At 39.2% G+C, this 6,203-nt stretch overlaps 1 long non-coding RNA gene across 1 annotated transcript in view; it reads right to left on the bottom strand.

The window, feature by feature from the left end:
- LOC141788278 (uncharacterized) overlaps nt 1-5,779 on the bottom strand; it is a 31,176-nt gene extending 25,397 nt beyond the window's left edge. Inside the window, exons 1-2 of the long non-coding RNA XR_012598124.1 lie at nt 5,720-5,779; nt 2,633-2,702 (exon numbers count right to left, since the gene is read on the bottom strand). This is a non-coding gene — a long non-coding RNA (uncharacterized LOC141788278). The remainder of the gene's footprint in view (nt 1-2,632; nt 2,703-5,719) is intronic.
- Nucleotides 5,780-6,203: the final 424 nt, after the last annotated feature.

The raw sequence follows: 6,203 nt of genomic DNA on the forward strand, positions 1-6,203 counted from the left end.
GCTGCCTCGACAGGAGAGAGATGGAGAAAATCTGCCCACTCAAGCCCTCTGGGAGCACAGAGTGCCGCTCTAAGAGAGATGAAGTGATAGAAGACTGAATGGAAAAAGAGAAAAGATGGCAAAGCTAAAACTGGAGGGGAAAGAGCAGAGAAAGGAAGTGCTTCATCCTGCTGTTTGCTCAGGAGAGACTTTAATCAGCTGACTGCAGGTTAATCTGATTTCTGCTGAATCACGACCTGCTGTCACTGAAACACAAACAACAGTTAATCCTCTGAGATTACAAACATCTGCTGGTATTAATGAACTAATCTGCTGCTCTCAGCATTCAACACACCGATTATTATCACATCCTTCAAACTGTCTATAGGAAACTGAAGCCTTGAAGCGGGTCTCTGAGAAGAGATGAGCTGGGGATGGGGGAGTGTAGTCTCTGTTATTTCTCTAAACAAACTTTACTCTGAGGTTTGGATTTGTGGATCTGTTAGAAGACTAACAGGAAGAGAGCAGCCCAAAATAAGGCCTCCTGAGAAAGCAGAACCATCCACTGATCTACACAGCGGAGCAGTGCTTGGAACAAGGACTCTGAAAAGTCTTCAAATTCCTCTAAATGATGAGAACATTTACACGTCTGTCTCATGCAAAAACCTAACCAGAGTGAACCCAGAAAATAACATCAGAGGATGCGCGGCAAGTTTAAAGTTATCAAACAGTGAAAAATACAGAGAAAGAAATTTTGGGGGCAAATATTTTTTTTTCCTTGTCTTTCTTCATACCAGCCCTTTTCTATCTACCTTTCCTTTCCTCCCTTCATATCTTCCTCTTCCTCTATTTCTTCCTTAATACCTTCTTCTTCTCTTTTTCTCTTCCTCCTTCCTGCCTACCTTTCCTGTCCTTTCCTTTCTTCGAAGGTGTCTTTTTTCTTTCCTATCTTTCTTACTTCCTTTCTGTCTACCTCCCCTTTTTTGCTACCCTATTTCTTTCTTGTCCCTTACTACCTTACTTCCTACCTTTAGTTCTTGCTTCCTTTTTCCTTCATTCTCTTCTTTCTTTCTTCCTTTCTTCTCTCCATCCTACTTTCCTTCTTTCCTTCTCTCCTACCCTTTCCCTTCCCTTTTCCTCCTCATTTCTTGTTCCTTACTTTCATTTTTCCTTGCTTCCTTCCTTCTTTCCTTCCTTTCTTTCTTTCTTTCTTTCTTTCTTTTTCTTTCTTTCTTTCTTTCTTTCTTTCTTTCTTTCTTTCTTTCCATCCTTTCTTTCTTTCTTTCTTTCTTTCTTTCTTTCTTTCTTTCTTTCTTTCTTTCTTCTTTTCTCTTCACCACCTACCTTTCTGCATTCCTTCTTTTCCTCCTTCCTTCTGTATTTGTCTGCAGGTCAAAACAGTCTTATTGTGAAAAGCAATCCTGATCAAATCCAGATCCTGATCCTGCCTTAAAAATAATCCTGACATATTTTCCCCATATCGCCCCCTGATGGAGAACATTTTCTTTGGTCAGAAACAGAGTTCGCAGATTTTTACACACCACTGTTGAAAACTGACCACTGATCATCTTGTAACAAGAGACACCTGAGGAACAGTTGAGCTTTGATGTCATCGCTATGTCATGAAAGGATGGCACAGCGATGTTTGAGCACATTGAGAGACTGATTTTTTTTCTTTAGCTGTATCATAGCGCCATCCGTAGGGTGACATATCTGAAACGTCCCTTTTCTAAAGCCGAACTCTGCAGAAATCTTCTCTCTCCTTTGTGCTTTAAAGATTCACTCGCTGTCTGTTGAATTAGTTAAAAGCTTCAGTCTGACACGCACACAAAAGTACATGAGTTATTCAAACAGCACAGCTGACTCAGTCTGTTTCAGCACTGCCATGGTGTGAGAAATACGCTCAATAGATACCAGACTTGATGGAGTCTGGGCTCTGATCCACAGAACAAACCAGCAGAGCAAATAACTGACTGCAGGGAGCCAAACAGTCGCATCCAAAACCTGAGAGCTGCACAGAAAAAAACCCACCAATCCCCATTGATTGTTCTCTAAACTGTGCGGATCAGTTTCAGTTTTGTCTTCTCAAAACAACACAGTACAAAGAGAGTCCATTTAGTGTTATGTGGAAATGTGAGACAGAGTGGAAGTTTTGGAAAACTTATTCAGGCTGCAGTCTGGAGTTTATCCGCTCAGACTGCAGAAGTTTTCAAACTACCTGATCCCTCAGCAGATATCATCCTGTCTAATCTCAAATACCAACACCTAAGATTTAACAAACATACATTGTTTTCCTCCAATTTGAACACTTATGGGCATTTTTAGCTTGTATCCTAGAGCTGCAACAATCTGAAGAGATACCGTGGCACCATCTGAATGTTGAATCAATTAAAACTACAGAATTTTTTAAGTGAACAACAGCGTCTTGGTCAAAACTTAATCTGATACCCAATACTGAGAATTACTTTTAGGTAAACTTGTGACTTTTACTCGACATTTGGAAGACAACCTTTTAAGTCTAAATTCCTGTGAATGTTCTGTTATAACCTCTGCGTCTGCTCTGGAGTCAGACAATGCATTTACTCCTTTCATAAATTACCACTAAAGACACAATAAACTGTGTTTGTGTTGTCCTGTATGTGCATTTTTGTACCTTCTCTTCTTCATGGTAGAACACACACCAGAAGGATGATGTGTCATATCTTCATCTCATGTGGAGGTCCCTGAAATTCACACAAAAGACTTAAATCATACATTGTTTTTATCACAGCCTTCTGAAATTCACCATCCAACCTAAGGCAACATATGAAGACCTGAAACTAAAAGCTTTATTATTCCTGTGCTTGATGCGACTGTTTTGCTGTTTTAATTCCATGGTTTCTGTTATGATTTCGGAGCTGGAAATCTGTGGCATTAGGTTTGAATGAGTTGTAAAACGTCATGGTTTTTTTTCTTTTGTTTTTTTTTGCTTATAACAGTCAGTAGCAGAACTTGCACAGTCTACTGTTTTGCATTTTCGAATGAGTTTTCGTGGATAAAAAAATAAAGATGACACACTGAACACATTAAAAATAATGAAAAAAAAATAAAATAAAAATATTTCAATTTTTTTTTCTATTACTGTCAGTTTTCTATTTATGTCTAACTTGTTGCTTGAAATAAAAACAGAAAGCCAGAAGAACTGTCAGTAACCAATTTCAGGACCCTGGACAGCTGCAGCACCACAGCTGCAGCAGTTCAGGCTTTCAGGACCTGGGACAGCAACAGATTCCACTACAGGGTTCACTGCTGCCTTCAAAAGAGGTGAGAAAACTGTAAAACCCTGCTTCAATAGCTCTGAAAAGGTGTGAATTTTAACAGTCTAATAATCAACTCCAAATGTTGAGCTGCTTCCTCACAGGAGTGATTCAAATGTTTTTGGATTAAATTAAAAAACAGATGATCAAAGAGAAGTTCTAACTCAGTGCTTTTAATTTGGTTTTCTTGAACACACTAGTTCCAAATGTGTAAACAGATATTAAGAAGGAAAGAAATTCATGTTACATTGTTTTTTAATTTTGTTTTGTAAAATTTAGGAAAAATGGAGGCACTCAGAGTAAACCCAACCTAGAGTCCCTGCAGGTTCTACTCACAGCAATGAGATCAGGCCCTGATATGAACCTTTGCTTCATTATTGTGAGTTCAACTCTGACGTCTCTGTAAAGACCTCAAATACTACCAATTTTTTTTTTAGTTCTTATCAAGTTTAAGAGAAACCAAAAAACTCAGAGAAATTCCAACGTAGAGTTGTGAGGATCTGAAGTCCTGCTTCACACCCAGAACTGACTCTCTGTGTGACCACCCAAAGTGAGGATGGTAGAACAGAGAGTCAGATCTGGGTGCAGGATCATAGGTCCCCACCTCGTGCTTCTACCCACGATTAAAGTTGGAGATGAACAGCTCGGCAATGGTCTTGACAGGGACTTAAAGAAAACTTTCATAGTGTTTGTCTCCTCTGGCTCCATCGGGTGTTTTCGTTTTGATTTTAAATGTTCCATTTTCTGTTTGAACACTTTTAGCAAACTTATTTCACATTTCCTCTTTTCCTTCCTTCAGCTTTTCAATGCATTTGCTGCAAGGAAATGCAGTTTCTCTAGTTTGTCCTATACTTTCATTTTAGACCATAATGAGACACGATACTAAATCGTTTTCAATGGAAAAGTGGAAAAGGAGTTCCTAATTTACTAATCAAACACATACACTTGTTGACTTTTATATGTGGGCATGGGACTCCAGAGTTTTCCATGGTGGTCTGACTGAAGTAGGACACCATCAGCCTCATCCATAAAAACCAGGCCCACTCCAGTCTGCAGACGCAGAAACAGACGGCCAAGACTCGGGGGAGTTCACGTCTGAATCCGTAATCTGACGCTTTTTCACACCGTGTGGCCTCAGTGGAAGGACTCAGTGCACACCAAGATGTTTTTGTTTTTTGTATCTCTGTTGACGTTTTCGTGCTCCACTTCTTCTTCTGTAATTGACCAGATCTGCCAGGAGCTGTGCACTGCTGCTGCTGAGAGATAGGCCTTTATTGTTTTCTTTGGAGAGATAAATCGGTCTCCTCCTCCCACTCGCTTAAACCACTTTAAGAAACTCTGATGTCTTCTTTATCTTCAGTAATAAAGTCACAGAGGCCTGACTGAGCGAGTTCATATCAGCTGTAGATAGGCTGACGAAGCATATGCATAATTACAGACTTAAAATGTGATTCATTTGTTATTTTGTTAAATTATTGAGAGTTTCATGCTGGATGCAATGGAGTTCGCACTCTTTTCAATCTCATTTCGAACCTGTTTTATTACTTTTTACATAAATTAGCTCCAAACAGCTCTGAGTGCAAAAGGTTTTAGAGTTGCTCCCTCAGACTGTTGCTGCAGCTGCTCAACAGGCGAGATACTTGTTGTAAATGTCTGATAAGATTATTTTTTAAAAAAAAGGATTCTGACTGATAAAGCCCATTTTGTCAAAAGAGAGAATCTCTTTTGTTGCTCTCCAAGAAGCTGGAGTCCATTCAAAAAAGCTATTCATTTATGCAACAAAAGCTGAAGTCAGTGGTCTGCTGGTGCCTACAGAAGTTGGTGTGTTAGTGTAATTTCGCACATTTTAGAATTGATCTTGCATGCATCTTTATGAAAATGCTTGTAAGATCTATACACCTAATTTTCCAGTTGTCCTGGGCCCAAATATGTGACAGTCTGTCCTGCAAAGTAAAATCTGCGTTTTTATGAATCAAGTTTTGTGCCTGTAAAGTAAAGTTGCATACTTGGACAGATGAATGATGTTCCAGGCGTGCATGGGTTTTCAAAACTAACTTTTACTTTTATCTCTCTGTCAATACAGAAACACAAGCACAGGGATTCAACGTGGCTGCATACTGCCTTTCACCCTGGTCGAATGACACATGCATGACATCTGCGCTCTCACACACGGTGTTAAGCGTCGGTTCCCACGGATATTCACATTTACACACAACAACAATAAGCACACTCACACAGGAAATATTAAAGTGAACTACAGATGGTTAGGTTTAGCATCTTTTAGCAAGCAAACACGACAGGAGCGGCACCTCAAAGACAACTAATTCACCCACAAAACTTCGACGTAAAGTGACTCATTCACATGAACAGAAGTCTGGTTTCTCTCAAACACATTTCTCATTCGTGTCGCTACATTTACTCGCTGTTTCACCATTTTTGCTCACCTGTACGCGCAGGGACTCAACGCGGCTGCATACTGTCTTTCACCCTGGTCTGAAACGCTTGCACCCATGCATTCTAAAGACCCCAAAGCTGCCCCTAAAATGCCTGTGTGAGCTTTGCTCATTTTAACCACCAAGAATTACTAAAATATTACATTGGTGCCTGAATATTCACCTTTAAACAGCTTAACAAGATATAGTACAAAATCACAAAAACAAACATGACAGTAGAGGGGGTGTCTGTGTCCATATACAGTGTTCCATGAGAATAAAAATAAGGATCTTTCTCCTTAATGAAAAGGTCTGTCTCTTTCTGTATTCATTTTACATTTTAATAAATAAAATCTGTTGTTGATATAATATAATTATGATATAATATCTGATGTTGTATGATATAAATAATATTTACATGAACTACACAAGGTTTAACTGGAATAAGGTAATACTCAGAGATTTCAAGGCTTCAAAGCACAGGAGATTATAATGA

Source organism: Halichoeres trimaculatus, unplaced genomic scaffold, assembly GCF_033239565.1.
Source record: "Halichoeres trimaculatus isolate MK-OKI-2021-1 unplaced genomic scaffold, fHalTri1.1 fHalTri1_scaffold_3, whole genome shotgun sequence".
Taxonomy (NCBI): Eukaryota; Metazoa; Chordata; class Actinopteri; order Labriformes; family Labridae; genus Halichoeres; species Halichoeres trimaculatus.